We start from the raw sequence: 16,833 nt of genomic DNA, 5'->3' as shown, positions 1-16,833 counted from the left end.
TACAAATCCCTAAGCTACCAAAACGGAAACACGACCTCCCCCGGGAGACCCGCCCGCCCGAGGCGCCCCCTGCCCGGCAGCCCCAGGTCCAGACGCCGTTACCCGCCCGGTCCGTGCCCGCGGGGCCGGCAGGCTCTGCCCCTCCTCAGCAGGGCCCGGAGGTTGCTCCCACCGAGCTCCTCAGAACCCACCTCCCCGGGGGGAAGCCGCGGCCTGCGGGTCTCGCCGGGCAGCGCCAGCCCTGAGCGCGGTTTTGGCGGCGCCCGGGGCCGGATCGGAGGGGGCCGGGGCGCTGAGGGGACCAGGCCAGGGGCGCCGCCGCCGCCACCGCCCTTCCCGCTCCACTTCCGGGTTCCCCGCCGCGCCCCCGGGCGCTGACGTCACCGCGCGCGGACCCCGGAAGTGGGGCGGGCGGGCGGCGGCAGGAGCCGGGACGGTGGCGCCTTCCCCCGTGACGGTGCCGCGCGCGCCCCGCCCCGCCGGCGACGGGCGCCAGGTACGTGCTGCGGCCCGGCCCCGGCCCCGGCCCGCCGCCGGCGGCGGTGGAGGGGCGCGGGGAGCGGCGGCGGGCCCTGAGGCGGGAGGGGGGCGACCGGCCTTCGCCCCGCCGGCGGCGCTGTGGCGGGCGGGAGGGCGAGCGGGCGGGCGGGCGGGCGGGGGAGGGCGGCGGTGCCCAGCCTCCCCTCACAGCCCTGCCCCGGGGGAAGGTGCTGGGCCCGGCGGGCCTCGCCTGTCCGCGGCCTCAGGCCTGAAGCGGCGGCGGGGCTGGAGGGGACCGGCGGCGGCGGCGTCTCGTCATGGTGCTCCGCGGGTGTAGAAGTCTGTCGGTGCTGCCCGGCCTGACAGAACCCGTGTCCGTGAGGGGGGGACGCGGCCACGGTGTCACCTTCGCCCCGGGACCGGCCCCGCCGGCAGCTGCTCCACGTGTTTGCACCTTCTGAGCTGCCTTCCCATACCGAGAGTGACAAATGAACCAGAAACAGAGGATAACAATAATCATTTCTAATTTTCTAAACAATTTAACGCATTTTTAGTTTCAAAATGCATGCTGGCAGTCATTGCTGCAGCTTTCTGGTGCTGTCAGCCACTTTCACAAAACAAGACTTGTCAGTTTTCCCTCTTACCTAATGCAGGCTTTCCATACAGTTGTAAATGACAAAAAGTTACTGCAAGAGCATAATTCTCCTGACTTAATAATATAGTTGGGCTTGAGAGGTAATTTTCATCCTGAGTTTTGCTTTCCTAGTTACGTGTGACTGAAAACTTTTTCGAGTGAAGTTTCTCATAGTTGGTCTGGCAGTTTAGAAAGCTGCATGAAATACGTGTCATTTCTGAGTTACCCAGACATACGTGTAGGGAGATAATTTTTCACTTTAAATTATTACTGTTACTTCGTTTTGGTTTGGCAAAGAGAGAACTCAAAATTCATTATTCTAAAACATCAGATGTTGCATGTCTATAATTCCTTTCAAAAAACCATGCACTTTGCTTTTTAAAGAAATGTTGTCTTCTTTTTCCTTTCAAAGCTAAATATAGAAGCTTTTGATAGAGAATGTACACTTCCCTTCCAGATAGTTAAATTTTAACTGTGACGTTGCATGAGCCAAGCTGCTCAGCCTCATGTAAGCTGGCTTAACAAGTCTTCACAAAGTGTAGCATCCACTTTATGCTATTTCTGCATAAGTTTTTGGCTAAGGTAGTTATCCTGGTTTCAGCAGGGATAGAGTTAATTTTCTTCCTAGTAGCTGGTTTAGCGCTGTGTTTTAGATTTAGGAGGATAATAATGTGGATAACACACTGATGTTTTGGTTCTTGCTGAGTAGGGTTTAGGAAAAGTCAAGGGGTTTAGAAAAGGGTTTAGAAAAGTCAAGGACGTTTCAGCTTCCCCTGCTCTGCCCGGTACACAAGAAGCTGGGAGGGGGCACAGCCAGGATAGGTGACCCAGACTGGCCGAAGGGCTATGCCATACTGTGTGGTGTCATGCCCAGTATATAAACGGGGAGGATGTTTGGAGTGATGTCGCTTGTCTTCCCAAGTAACCGTTAAACGAGCCCTGCTTTCCTGGAGATGGCTGAACACCTGCCTGCCAGTGGGAAGTAGTGAACGAATTCCTTGTTTTGCTTTGCTTGCATGTGCGGCTTTTGCTTTCCCTATTAAACTGTTTTTATCTCGACCCATGAGTGTTCTCGCTTTTACCCTTCCGATTCTCTCCCCCATCCCACCGGGGGGGAGTGAGCGAGCGGCTGTGTGGTGCTTAGTTGCCAGCTGGGGTTAAACCACAACAGTAGTAGGTTTGAATAAGCAGGTAACAGGCCTTGGTCAGGAGGTACCATCATTGGCAAAAGAGGTATTATAAAATCGACAGCAGTTACAAAGATAACTGAATATCTTTGGTCTTAACTGCACAGTGATTTGGTGACACAGTAAAGAGTAGGGTAGTGACAATGTTTGCTTTCAAAGAAACATAAATACCACTGGTACAGCGAAAAGATGGGGTCCTTTTAGTAATTGCTAATATTTTCTTGGAATCGTTAATGAAGCTGTAGGTGAAAGAGAGTGGCAGCATGTCATGCTACCCATGGTAAAGCTGCCTGATGATAGCATATTGATTAGAGAATGCCTGCGGGATGTTAAAATCAGGTATTTTGTAATTATGTAGGAAAAGGTAAAAATGCTCTTATGTAGAGAAAACTAAAGTCTTGGCAACTGAAGATACTTAACGGCTTAGAGGGTATCATAGAGTGATACTGATGTGAAATACAGGAAGCATGTGTTTATATGCTTCTCTGGGTTTGGAATTGAACAGATATGGTGTTCTGAGTGTTCCAGATATTATTTCACTTTCTTTCAGAAAAACCTAATAATCGTTCTTTGCTTGTTAGAGTACTGGTCTTTCACAGGGTAGCTCTAGACAGAAGCCCCAGGCGATGGCTGTATCCGTTGCTGAAGTCACTGCCATTACTTACTGCCTGCCGGTCTGCTGGAGGTCTGATGTGCCACCCTTAGTGTTAATCTGAGCACTCCCCAGCCCACCTCGGTCAAAACATGGTGGGTTAAGACAGATGTAATATTTATAGTGTTTAAGCTGACCTGACTCTTTTTCTCTGAAATAGGTTAGCAGATGCTGGTAGGCGTAGGAATGAGATGAAAACTTCCAGCAGGCCAACAGTACTGAGCAGCTGGAGATGGACAAGGGCATCATCATTTCAGAAGCATAGTGCACGCTTAGAATGCTGTCTGCCTTACTGAAATACCTTTAATTATTGGAGTTTTCTCACCAGTGCCTGGATTTTGTCTGTTTTCTTCAGATTGCTTTTTCAGTGATTGTCGCCAATTATGACTATATGTTAATCTGCTAGTTGACTTGACCATGGTTTCTACTGAGTTGCCTTTTATGTACTAGTTAGCTAATGTTTGGAAGACCTTCTCCTTATAATTACTCAGTGGGGATTTATCTGTTGGTCTCTTTTCTTTGAAGTTCACAACCTTATTTTTTTTTTCCCTGAAGACTCAGCGCTGACTTTGGAGGTTTTGTCCATTCCAGGCTCTATAGAAAAAGTTCTGAATGCGACTCTGTTGCTGATACTTTGAATTTGACCCACTGTTCCTTTGGGGAACAATGTGCTGTGGTGACTGAGGAGTTTTTTAGATTTACAATAGATTCCTGGAATTCTTTGAAGTAAAGCATACATACAAAGAATGAATGGATATCTTTTTTTATTTTTTTCCTCTCACTTACTGAAACAAATTGGTTAACAGTGGGCATGAAAACATCTGCTTATGAAATCTGATGCTGCCCTATGATTTTTTTTTTGTGCCTTAGGAGAGACATTTTTTTTTAAGTGTGGTCATACATACATCTACTTAGCCTGTAGATCAGTTTTACACATTTGCACTGAGTGGAATTCCTGAAGTACAATTTAATGGGTTTAAAATGGTTATTTTTCATGGATGTTGTGCAGTGTTTTAAGTGCTGTGGTTAGAACATGCATCAGGTATACATACACACTTTTTTATTTTTGAGAGGAAGACCCTGGAGTGAAGACTCTGAGAACTTAATGTTTAACTACTCACAGTATTCCTTATGCTGTTCTTGTAATGTGACCGAGTCTTATTGGAAGGTGAAAAGGTACAGCATTCAGTTTTATATAATCCTTGCCTTTCTGCTCAGCTCACCATCAGATACTTATTAGTGCCAGTTTTGGTACTGATTTTTGTTTTATGGCTGACTGCTTCTAGGAATTAGGCTGGGACCCACAGGTCATTTCCCTCCAGCTACAGACCTACTGTTGTCAACAGAATGCCCGGGGTGCAGTTTCACAGCCTGTTCACGTTACTACATCCCCACTGCTGGAAGGGGCAGCACTCCTCTCTTCTTCCTGCCCCATTCCTCCTGGCCGTATGAGAGGTCAGCTGGCTGCGTAGTGAGCCTGGTAAGGAAGCTGATACAGAGCTGGAGATACAAAATGCTCCTTTCTTGTTGCATCAGCTCGCTCACTAGCATGAGTGCCAGCATGAGAAAGGTTGTGGGATTGTGGTTGGGCGTGGAGAGGCTGGAAGAAGGAGAAGGGCTCAAAGTATTGTATCTTATGGCCTTCAGCAGACCGCAGCCTGAGTCACCTTGCATGTGAACTGGCTGTGGTGCAGGCCTCTCTACCAGTTTCCTGAGCAGTCTGCTCCTGTGAGTTAATCATTAATGGTACTGCTGGTGAGGATGGTGTCCCACTCTGTGGGCTACTGCAGTCTCCATGTAACCGCTTTTATTCCTGTTATACTCTCCTGGAGACTGTCGGCTTCCAGCTTGATGGAACCTCTCTGGTACTGCAGTTATATTCTGTTGAGAGGGTATCCAAAGAGGAAAGATGAACCATGTAGAATTTATCAGGCTAATTTTTGCTGTTTCTGCTTTATAGTTACTGTAGTTTCTGTGTTCTTCCAGCTTCCTGTTGCCCAGCAGAAATTGAAGGGGACCCGTCTGTGATAAGCCTGCTATATAGACATTTGAATCTTGGAAGTATTGATTTTTGACACTTACCTGAAATAAGTATTGTCTCAGCAGCTGTAGTATTAGCTGAATCCAATATATGTAGTACGGTGGTAAATTTAGGGAACTCTTCTGTCAGCAAATAGGGTTTTTTCGCAGGCAGGCAAATGAAATGTCTTTTATTGTATGTCTAGAAAGAGAGATAATGGTTAAAATAAGAATTAGCTGTACACATTGTCAATTGGACTGCAAATGAGCCAGTTCTGGTGTTGACTGGAAGCAAGTCCGTACCTGAAGCACCAGTGATACTGAATGTTAGTGTTTGTTTCTTGATGCTTGTGCATTTAAAGACAGACCTATCATATTACGTTGTTCAAGTTTTTGCGTGGTTTTGGTAGTTGATTATCATTTGTTCATAAGTTTTCTTGTTTACTGCCTATTTCAGGTCAAGGTTTAAACTAAATATTTTTTTGAGAGGGCCATACTGAAAAATGGTTCTGACTGTATTGAAAATATTCTTGATTACTCTTAAGTACCCCTAGGCATCTCCAAGATGTGGATAAGAAATATGAAATTTAATAGGAAGATAGCTTTGGAAATTGTGAACTATTTCCCAAGACAGCCAGTCTGGATTTGTCTGAATTATAAGCTTCATAAAGTTCCCGTTTTCCATTTGCAATTAAATCTTTTAAGATATTTGTTTTGAATTCTCTGGACATTTCAGCTGCAATGTGCATACTCTGCTGGCCTACTGAGCTTTCTTCACCGTGTCAGCTTTATGCAGCATGCATGACGAAAGCTCCTGGTGCAACACAGGAGAAATGGGTTCTCCTGTTTCTCGTCACCCCTTAACAGAAGTATATTTTGGCTTAGGAACAGGCATAGCGGACCTCATTCCTGTTTTATTTCTGCTACATTCTGGGAGTTAGTAGCTCAGTTGTACTTTGCAGCCATTGTATACCTCTGTGCTTGAAGGAAAACTGTCTTGGTTTTTAGAGTAATAACTGCTTGTCTGAGAAGATGGACAAGACGATTCTGATTGATCGTGTTGTCAGTGTGCCAGGTACACTCCAGGTTGTCTTGAACATTGTGTCAAAGACCAACAGATGACATAGTGGTTATAGCTTTTTTTAAAGTTCTGCAAATCTTGATCTCCTTGTTTAACTGAAGAAGATGCTAAGCCATGTTCTTTCTTTGGTTTCTTCCTTCTTGTCCTAAGCACTAGAGCATAACCTAGCAACCTTGAAAACATCCAGCTTTTTTCTAACAAATCAGCATGTACTTCCTCTTGCAGATCATGTGGGTTATAAATCCATTTCAAGAAATAAGATGTTGAGTAAGTGGACTAGATTTAAGTAAAAACAGGCAAAAACAAAACTGGAAATATTTTCAAAGAAGAAATATGTTAACAGGGAGACTTGGTAGTGAAAGAGCCATTATATAAAGGCATTATGGAAATATGGTGAAATGAGGGATAAATAGGTGTGCTCATGCACGCAATCTGTATCTCTCTTGAAGAATAATAGTCCGTGTAGTGAAAAAGTATCTCCCCACTGAAGCATACAATTAAATCTTGTGAAATAAAATCTGAATGACTGGGAATTGTGTATCTGTATGTTGATAACTCCCAAGCTGCAAGGATGTGTTAACATAGGTACCCATCTCCAAGCCAAGGAGAAATATTTCAGAGTAAGCAGAGCCATCAAAATCAACACAGCTATTATAAATGCAAACTCGGGTTTGATATGTGCTAGTCAATAAGTCAAAAATTAGTGGAGGTTTCTTGATACTTTATTTGAAATGTTTGTATTTTGGAATAGCAGAATTTGAAATTTAGAGCAATAAACTATTGCCTATCACAGTGATCATTTATTGAGTCCTTCTTTTGCTTTGTCTGTATTTCTTTCTTGCCCATGTTGGCGAATCAGGCTAAAAAGTTTTCAGGCAGGAGCTGTATGTTCCTGCCTTATTCTGTCACCTCAGTTGTACCAGGTAATGAACTGAATCTGAGAATTGATAACTTGAAAGTATACTCTTAAAAAAGGGGAGGGCGGGGGGGGGTGGGAAGAAAGGAAGGTAGTTTTAACTCAGATCAGGTCCCTGTTCTGGCTTAACTCAGATCTGATTCCCTGAACCGGTTCGCTATGCATTGCTACAAACAGTTCTGTCAGCACAGCTGAGGGGGTAGTGTGGGTAGGGGGTGGGACCACTTAAGTCGTTTTGCAAAGATGCGTTTGGGAATATGTCCTTTGATTCGAAGACCTGGGGGCAGGAACAGTCTTTGTGCTGTATTTGTTCTCTGTGACACAGTGGGGTACTTGTTATCTGTCTGGATGAAGTCGAACACAGCTTTCCCTTGGGTTGGATTTAACATTTCTCAGCATAAGAAATTGTCCTCAATTTTTAGAAATTTCAAGCATGTTCTGATAATGGCAGCATGAAAGCTCCAGGTTATCCCACTCGGTGTTATGTCCACTGTGATAATGAAACATTTATTTCCAACAAGACGCAATAGATGCTTAACCACTATGCTATGTGAGATTTCATATCTGTAGCAAACCCTAGCTAGTATTTCTTACTTTATTTCTTGTACTTTATTTCTTAAAGACATGATTTTCTGTTGTCAGTGACTCAGAAACAGACAATGACATTTTTGGCACACGGTGCCATTTGTTCTCCATTGTTGCTCTTTCTAAATAGGTTATATCTCTTGATTTCTAGCATTACACTCATGTGAATCATCCCACTAACTTCACTAATATCAGATAAGTTGAATGTATGTTCCTGCAGGAGTGCTTTAAGTTCTTGTTCATTATCTTCCCAACATCATTCTGTGGGCAATTAAAGATTTTTTAAATTTTTTGCCTTTTCATTCTTTGTTCTGTTAGTTCTATTCTCCTTGTCTTCCTTTCTGGTGACTATTTAAGTAATCATAAAAATTAGGATAAATCCCTAAGGAGCAATTGTGAGAGGACCACACCAAAATAACCAGAAGTTTGAATTCTTGCCTGTGTGAGGTAGTTGGTTGAGGGAGGAGGGGAGGCAAGGAAATATGATGAGATGGGAAATCCAGTTCCTTAACTATACCAACCCATACCTGCATTTTCTTGGGATAAGAGAGGAAACTAATACCTGTTTCGTGTCAGACAGAAATTGAATTTTTCAAAGCTAGTAGCACATTCCTTTGAGAAGCTAAGATTTTGCCTACCCAGTGGTGTCCAGAGGAAACATTTAAAAGAACATTGTTTAGAAAATTCCAGAGAATTGTGATCTTTAGAGAGAACTACTAACAGGAATATAAAAAAACTTTAGAAATGTGATAGTATTAAACTACGTAGCTTTCCAGAAATGGAACATAGTGTAGATAACAGAATATTTTTAATTTGTTTGCTTGTTCTAAATTGTGCTTATCTGCTGTTCTATAGTATAGGATAACAGATAAATATATTTTAATGTTTTATTTTATTATATTTTAATGTTAATTAAATTATATATTAATTAATATATTTTAATGTTTTACTTAAAGGGAAATGTTGGTAGATATACCCCCCAAAACATTTACTGTGAGGGTGGTCAAACATGGGAATGGAGCCCAGAGAAGTTGTGGAATCGCTATTGTTGCACATGTTCAGAACTTGACTGGACAAGTGCCTAAGCAGCTCATTCTGATAAGACCTGGTTTTTCAGGAGGTTGGACAAGTTGGCCTCCAAAGGTCCCTCCCAGCATACATGATGCTGTGGTACGGTGCCTCTGTGTTGTGGATAAGAAACACAGTACTTGGCAAGGTCTACTTTTGTGTCAGGTATCAACTTCAGTTTTAGAATGTAAAAATCTCCAGTGATTCTACCTGTACAAGACATGCTGTGCCCTTTTTGTTGTTTGGACACATGCACCAGCGCCGCAGAATAACCGAGCGTGCTTGTTCCCCCACTGGACTCTGTTGTCCAGTGCAAGTGGACAACAGGGAGTTTGGTCTGAGGAAAATGCTCAATGGCTTTGTTATTCCCATGCTCGTTCTGTCATGGCAGGATGAGTGAAACCAGGAGACTGGAGTTGAGTGGATGAGAGGAGGTCTGGAACGAGGAGTTGAGTTGGCAGTGTCTCTGTGAAAGCACTTGAAAGGATGAATGAGGACAGCTTGGGGAGGGAGTGGAATGGCACTAGAAGCTCTTGGGGTGGAATGAGGCCAAATGGGACTGAGAGTTTGTGAGAGAAATAGGAGAGGATGATTGAGAGGCACTTAAATATGCAGGAGGAGGAGTTGAGGATGGGAGAAACATTAGGGTCATACTTAAAGCCAAAGAGAGGAAGGTCGGACAAAAAACTGAATAGCTCCTTATAAAGTGAGCACCTTCATTCTACGTATTGACAAAGGCAGAAGTGCAGTGGAAAAGAACAAATGTGTTTATGCCTTCGTTTTGTTAATGACTTGAATGATGATGGTGTAGAGAGTACATTTATTAATCTTACAGAGAGTACCAGGCTGGGAAAGGATTCAAGTTCTGTGAAGAATAAATTTAGAATTTCAAATGGCTTAGAAAAAATAGAGAAACAACGTAAAAGAAATAATGCCGTTTAAAAGAACAAATGCAAAGTACTGTGCTTAGATTATGTAGTTCCCTACATAAAAACAGAATAGCAATAATTCTAGAAAAAAGAATTCCAGATTTTTAGGTGAATCATAGCCTGAACATGCGTCAGTAGCACTGTGCTGTTGCAATAAGGGTAATCATTCTTCTGGGATGTATAGTTAGAAGGGACATATTTAAACATATCCATGATAATTTCACTCTATTCCGCATTGCTTGAGCTTCATCAGTTTTGGGCATCACATTTAAGAAAGGGTTTGAGCCTGTGGGACAGTCTTCCAGGGGAAAGCAATGAGAATCTTCAGAAGTCTAGAAAAAAAAAAGTACAATGTGGAAAGGTGGAAAGAGTAGTTCGCTCAGACTAGAGGAGACTAAGACAGACATGATAGCAGTCTCCAGGTACAGGAAGGGATGCTACAAAGAGAAAGGGCATAAACTTCCTAAGTGTCAGGAAGTAAAGGGCTGTGGCAAAAGTTAGGAAGAATATTCTCCTGAAAAGGGTAGTTTGATATTGGAATAGATTTCTATTTACAGCCAAAATACTCATACTATGTCAAACAGAGTAGTTTAGTTGTCAGTAATACCTGGGGATGTGATTTCTCTGTAGTAGATGGAGAGTGTGCACTACCCCCCCCCTTGCATGGGGAGGAGACCTTCAGCTTTGGTGGGCGAGATTTCCCCTTGCCTTCCATTCCTCAAGGCTGTCAACCACAGTTGGGGGAAGCAGAGCAAAAGGCCGGAGGTCTGACAGTTTGGATGTCCATTGGGGCATGAGATGAGGTTCAAGCGTGAACTTAGCTAATACCATGAACTTAACTTTAGGCAGGTTGTGCAATATTCATCATGGGTATTTTTTTAAAAGAATTTAGGCAAGACCACAGTGGACAGACACTTGGATATAAATGACACTAACTTAGAGAAGTAGGAGAGAATGAGGTGACTTCTTTCCTCTTTGTTTTTATTTTCTTCACATTGTTTTTTGTATAAGACTGGAGGTTAGCGCATGGGTGCTGAACTAAGTTTGTGCAGGCAACCTTAATTTTGATGTTTCCTGATACCTCTAGACTTGACAATGTTCAATAGTCTTTGGGTAAGGAAAGCACATATATTAAGCGTATGCTGTCATCTATGAAAACACAATACGGGCATTTTTTTATTCATCTGCAGGATGATTTTAACCAGCTTGAAGGTGTTTTAATGCACTTAAAAGAACGGTTGCCAATAGAATGAGTAATATCCAGTGTTGTCAGCTTTCACAAATTTGTCATGGCTGTGGCCATGATGGTTTTGACAGGTTCATGGTGATAGATTTTGCCTGTTTGACACAAATTGAAGAATCAGAATCAGAAAGAAATTCCTAAGAACACAAAACTGAAACCCCTGAGACCACGAGCTCTCATTCTTGCTCAGCCACACGCTGCTCATAATGATTCTCACATCCCTTGTTATAAGCTGTTCATTGCTATTGCAGGAGGTGACTAACATATGTATAAATACACACACACACACACACACACATATACTTTTTGCATATTCATTTGTTGAGCACTTTTAATTTTTCTTATCTTCACAGAATGACAGAGCGATTGAGATTGGCAGGGACCTCTGGGGTTTGTCTGGTCCAACCCTGGTACCCAGAGCAGGGCCATCTACAGCAGATTACTCAGGGTTGTGTTCAGTAAGTTTTGAGTATCTCCAAGGATGGAGACTCTGTAACCTCTCTGGGTGCCTGTTCCACTCTTTGACCACCCTTAGAGTAAGGAATTTTTTCCTTATATTCAGACGTCCGATTTGTGCTCATTGCCTGTTGCCGTCTCACTGGGCACCACTGGGAAGACTCTGGCTCAGTGGTCTTTCCTCTCCTCGTCAGGCATTTAATAGGCACTGATAAGACTCCCCCCACCCCACCCTCAGTCTTCTCTTCCCCAGGCTGAACACTCCCAGCTCTCTCAACCTCTCCTCATAGATATCGGATGCTCCAAGCCCTTGAACATCTCTGTGGCCCTTCGTTGATCTTGCTCCAGTATGTCCGTGTCTCTGTTGTACTGGGGAGTCTGGAACTGGACAGAGTACTCCAGACGTGTCTCACCAATGCAGAATAGAGGAGAAGGATGATGTTCCTCAGCCTGCAGGCAATGCTTTTCCTAAGGCAGCCAGGATGTTGTTGCCAGGATCTTCCTCACTAATTTGTTTCTTCAGGTCTCATTTTAAACTTTGAACAACATAGATATGAAGTCTACAAAATATTTCCTACTTTGTTCTAAGTTGTGGATTTTTCCCTTTCCAAACTATAGTAGCTTGAACTAATATTATGTTTTGTGAAGTTTCAGAGACAGTAACACAAAAGGTGTATCCATTTTAATGGAGAAATTTGCGTCAGCTGATTCTTGCAAGATTGAGAAATATTTTGAAGTTGAGTAATTTTTAGGTATAGACTTACTTTGGCAGTTGCTTTCCATTTAGTTTGAAGCCTATACCTAATTCTCATGGCAGTTAAACTCCTGGCCAGTTAAGACACATTTTACCAGGAATATAAAAATAATATTTCTCTGCCATACAGGGCTTGTTTTTAAAGCACTTGAGTCCTAATTTCAAATAATTTTCGATGTGGAGTTCATGCTGCTTAACTTTTTAGGTGCTTTTAGTTTTGAATGTCTCCAAGGACAACGCTCTGTCCCATGTCCCTCTCCCCATATTTTTTTATCTTTATCAGATTTTTTGTGTCACCTTCCAGATTTGTACCAAGTCTGCTAAACTTCATTGTCAAGATAGGGTATATTTTGTCTAGCATTGCTGATCTTTTATTAACAAGGTTGGTTTTGGTTTGTTTTGGTTTTTTTAAATTACTTTCCATCTGCTTTTCCTCCTCATTTTCTTGTTTTTTCTGTATCGTTTTTCATGCTTTACAGTAGAGTTTAGTAATAAAGCATGGACAAAAATAAAAATCTTGGTTTCTCTAAGATTTTCTTTCTCTTCCTTTTTCCTCCCACTCCAGCATAAGGAATTTAGGAGAAGAGGGTTTTGCTTCTTTGGACTATGTCACGTCTTTAAGCTGTTGTAACTGAAATGTTTCTTCTGCTTTCATTTGGGAGTAGGTTAAAAACAGAAAGGATCGGAGAGTTGGCTACATTATCGTGTGGATTCTTGCAACATTTTTTTTTCTGTGCTGTAATTGTTATTGGCAGTTGATGTGTTATTTTTCTTTGTGGATTCATTGTGTCCTGTGTTTATACTGCTAATGTGACCTTATAATGCTCAGTACAGCTTTCATTTAATTACAAAAAAAGAATTCTTGTTTACGTAAGGATACTTTAAAGGTGGTGCTATTTCAGTGCAGATTTTATTGAAAATTGTCAGTTATAGGAGAAAATGTTTGTATTGCCTATAATGTGCTTTTCAGGAGTCTTGTTACACTCAATGAGGCTGATGCTGGTTTGCATCTTTTCCAGGTGACACACTGTATTATGTGTCTCTGCTTTTCTTGTGTTAATTTTTATGTAATATTGGGTAGCAATATGATCAGCTGCTGTAGAGGTTGACATGAAAATAAGAACTTGAACATGGATAGACCTTAGTACATCTGTATTTTGTTTACATGACTTTTTAGGATCAGGCATTATCCATCTGATCATAAGGTGACATGAAGGTAGAATAACACAGTGGGTTGTCTACCCTTGTCCTGTAATTACTGTTCTTTTATCGATAAACTCTGTTGTAGCTGCCACACTATTCAAATCAATGTCATGTTTAACAGCAGAATTCCTTCTAAAATGGCATCTAATCTCAGTCTGAAAGAGCTTGGAAGAGTCCTTTACTTCCTGTGACTTAATGGTTAGTCATTGTCTTTTCCGAGAGTGATTATTTATTAAAGTTGACCCAAGGAACGGTAAAAGAGGTTTTAAGGGAAGTCTTTTCTTACGCATTTTAAATAATATTTGGAACAATAAGGAAATCCTAAAAGATGAGAAAAGTGCTGATCCTGTGTCAGTACTTTGTAGAAAAGAGTGGTTCAGTCCAGATGATAATAGATTGTTTAGCTGATTGTCACAACTTGGGTAAAATAAGGGGATCCTAATGGAAACTTCTATTAATAGAGAATTAAATGACAGAATAAACTGTTTGTTCAGATACTAAGTTTGCTTGATTACAGTTACTGCTTCAGTATAATAGATTTAAGATTTTGTAAAGGGAGTACTTTAAGATAAATCTCATTCAAACGTCAAGACTGGTAAATAGTAAAGAATTTATTTGGTATTATCTAGTTATTTGGCAAGTTAGGTCTACTGTCTAGAAAACTAAATTAAAAAAGCAGGTCAGGTTTTCAGAACTGAAACAAGAAAATCAGGAAAAATGGGGAACTTCCTGAGAAGCTGCCACTTCAGAGGTGTTTGTCCTATGGTGTTTGGCTTGTGTAATGCTGTCAATTGGGATTTAAAAAATGGAAGGGGACAGAGAAACTGCAAAAAATTACTTTGAGTTAGAATCAAAATTTCATAGAAAGAGACTCTGCTAAGCTTGTTTAGTTTACCAGAAGAAGGAGATAGGACTTGACTGTAGCATTTAATCAAGTAAGGGAAAAACAGAGAGACAAAACTTAACATAGGAAGGCATAGTAATAACTAGTGACTGAAGCATGAAGCCAGAGTAATTCAAACTGGAAATAAAGTACGAAAGACAGTGACTAGCCTTTCAAACTATCACAGTAAGTGATGGACTCTTTAGCTCTTAATAACTTGAATTTGGGAGTGGATGCCTTTCTGGAAGAACTGCTGTGGTTAAACACAAGTTACTGGTCTCAGAGACTGGTAGCTGAAGGAAATAAAAGGTCTCTGTTTAACAGGAAGAAATTCTGATTGATTCTGTGGGCCCGTCTGGCCTGAAACTGTGAACGTTTCAAGTAAAAATCATGAACTTATGGTGATCCTTTTTTGTCAAACTAAGTTGCATCTCCAGTCTCTTTCTTCCTACTCATCTGCTGCTTTTATCTTCACCTTTGAGTTTGGCAGTACTTGGCTGAACTCTGCTCTATCACGCATTCTGCACCTACAAAATTTAAGACAGTTCTCCTCCTTAGTAGGGATTCATTCAGACTGGTAGGAAATACAATGTTTTGCACAAAATAGACAAAGAATTTGACAAGGTTGATTTAGAATGATTGGTGAAGTTTCTTTAGCCCTTGTCTTGGAGTGGTTGCTACTAGGACAGAGTTTAGGCTTGAGGCTAAACCAAAGCATGTGATACATCTGTTCAACCTCATTGAAGTAGTTCATGTTACATGTAGAATTTAATTTTTTCAAAGACTGTGTTTGGGTAACTTTGCTTAATAGGATGGCAAATAAAAGCTATCAATATGTATGGCAAAAGCATCCAAAATAAAAAGACAACAGTTGTTCCCCAGTTTTTTCTTCTGCAGTTCAGATCACCGGTGCAAATGAAACTGCCAGATTCATTGTCATAATTATCATCTGTATTTGCACACAGCAGTAATCCGTCATCCATCATGCAGGGTGGAAGACTAGGTCAGCAGGAATTGCCTAAGGTTTAACAAAGATATGTGTAAGCTTGTGCACTGACAAAGGCATAATTCCCAAACAGCAGTGCCGGCTGGGGTATGGCTGGCTGGGGTGTACCTCTCCTAAAAAGGAGCTGGAGGTCTACTGGATGGCAAGCTGAACAAAACCAGCACTGTGCTCTTGTGGAAATGAAGGCAAACTGAGTCCTCCGTTGTATTGGTAAGAGCGGTCTTAGGATGCTGTGTCTGGTTTGTCCCCTGATTTCAAGAGAGACATTGAAAAATTGGAGAAGGTCCAGAAGGTGGCCACCAGGATGATTAGTATGTTAGAAGGATGATTGGCATGTTAGAGAGCTCAACATTTGGAGAAAAGTTCAAGGAAGTTTGTAGAGGAGAGAACGGCTTGGAGAGGTTTCTTCTGTCATCCAGTACCTAGAAGGTAGTTATGGAGGAGGAGTTGTTTTCTGTTCACAAGGATACATGGTGAGAGGAGAAATTTCATCTGGGTATAAGAAAAAGAAAATCTGTTAGAAATATTAAACATTGGAGTAAGTTCCTCAAAGGCATGGTGGAATCTCCCTAACTGGATATACTGAAGGCTCATCTTGGCAGCACCCTGGCTTACCTGATGTAAGGCCCTGTAAGGCCGAATGAAGTAAGGTCCAACAAAAGTTTGGAGAGCAGATAATTTCCAGAGATCTTTTCCAACCTAGACTGCTCTGTGATGCTGTGGTTAGAGCTTTTTGGCAGTCTTGGCTCTCGGCAGATGTAGTAAGCTTGTAGATTAGGCAGTAGCAGAGCTGTCTAAAGAAGTTTGATTACAGTTACTGACTTAGGCAATTAATGGAATATTTTTAATATAAATATTAGATTTTCAATTTTTAAAGCTGAACCAGTAAATTTACTTGCCTTGCTTTTTTATCTTAGTTCTTCTATTGTTTTGTAATATAAAGTAAAGGGAGATCTACTGATGTGAAAAAATTGAAAATACAAGTGTGATGCAGTTGGAATTTTAAGATCAAGTTAATCTTAAATAATCAGCTAAAATAATAATGTGTCTACATTATTCACATTGTTTATATATATATATAATAATGTGGTGCTGCTTTATGACAATCCAGCAGAAGCAAATCTGTGGACTGCATGTGTTTCACGGGGCTATTTGCTTTGCCTGCCAGATAGTTGAAAGGAAGCAGTACTTCGTGGTTCAGCTGGCAAAATAGCATGTGCTGCTTCTCAGGTAGAGGGCAGAGAAAAGACATTTGAGATACTGTATTAGTAAAGCTGGGAGAAATGGTAAAATAGAAGAAACAGGTGTCCTGCAGCAGAAAAAGCTGTGGGCAGAGCTGTATGGCAGATTTCTTGAGGCAGACGCTGCTGCAAAGAGGAGGCATGTACACTATGGGAATTTGGGGTATTTTATTCTAATTCTGAAATAGGTATCTTGATGATGAACTGATGTCTTCAGTAGCCCTTCATGCTTGTTTCAGTTGTGCATGATTTGATTCCGCATAGCATCCATCTGTTTTGGATATTTCGGTGTCATCAGAGTATCTGTGTTAGATGCAGAGTAGTCAAGTGGAGTGGTGATATTTATTCTTTGCATGTGCACGTTCTGGAAGGTGTTGGAGGAAACAGGTGTGCTACAGAAAGCTGGGTGCACCTCTTACCTTTCCCTAGTCTCTTTCTGTGGACCTCCTCAGCACAGAGTCTGGAGCAGAATTAGAAATACCTCACTGTGTATGGG

At 41.8% G+C, this 16,833-nt stretch overlaps 1 protein-coding gene across 1 annotated transcript in view; it reads left to right on the top strand.

Moving 5' to 3' along the window:
- Positions 1-418: 418 nt before the first annotated feature.
- ARB2A (ARB2 cotranscriptional regulator A) overlaps positions 419-16,833 on the top strand; it is a 267,706-nt gene continuing 251,291 nt past the window's right edge. The window contains exon 1 of the mRNA XM_082337420.1: positions 419-496. The gene's annotated coding sequence lies outside the window, so the exon portion shown is untranslated. The remainder of the gene's footprint in view (positions 497-16,833) is intronic.

The sequence above is a fragment of the Platalea leucorodia genome, assembly GCF_965183815.1.
Source record: "Platalea leucorodia genome assembly, chromosome: Z".
Lineage (NCBI taxonomy): Eukaryota > Metazoa > Chordata > Aves > Pelecaniformes > Threskiornithidae > Platalea > Platalea leucorodia.
The sequence above is the reverse complement of the archived record's forward strand: the minus strand, read 5'-3'. Positions and strand labels throughout refer to the sequence as shown.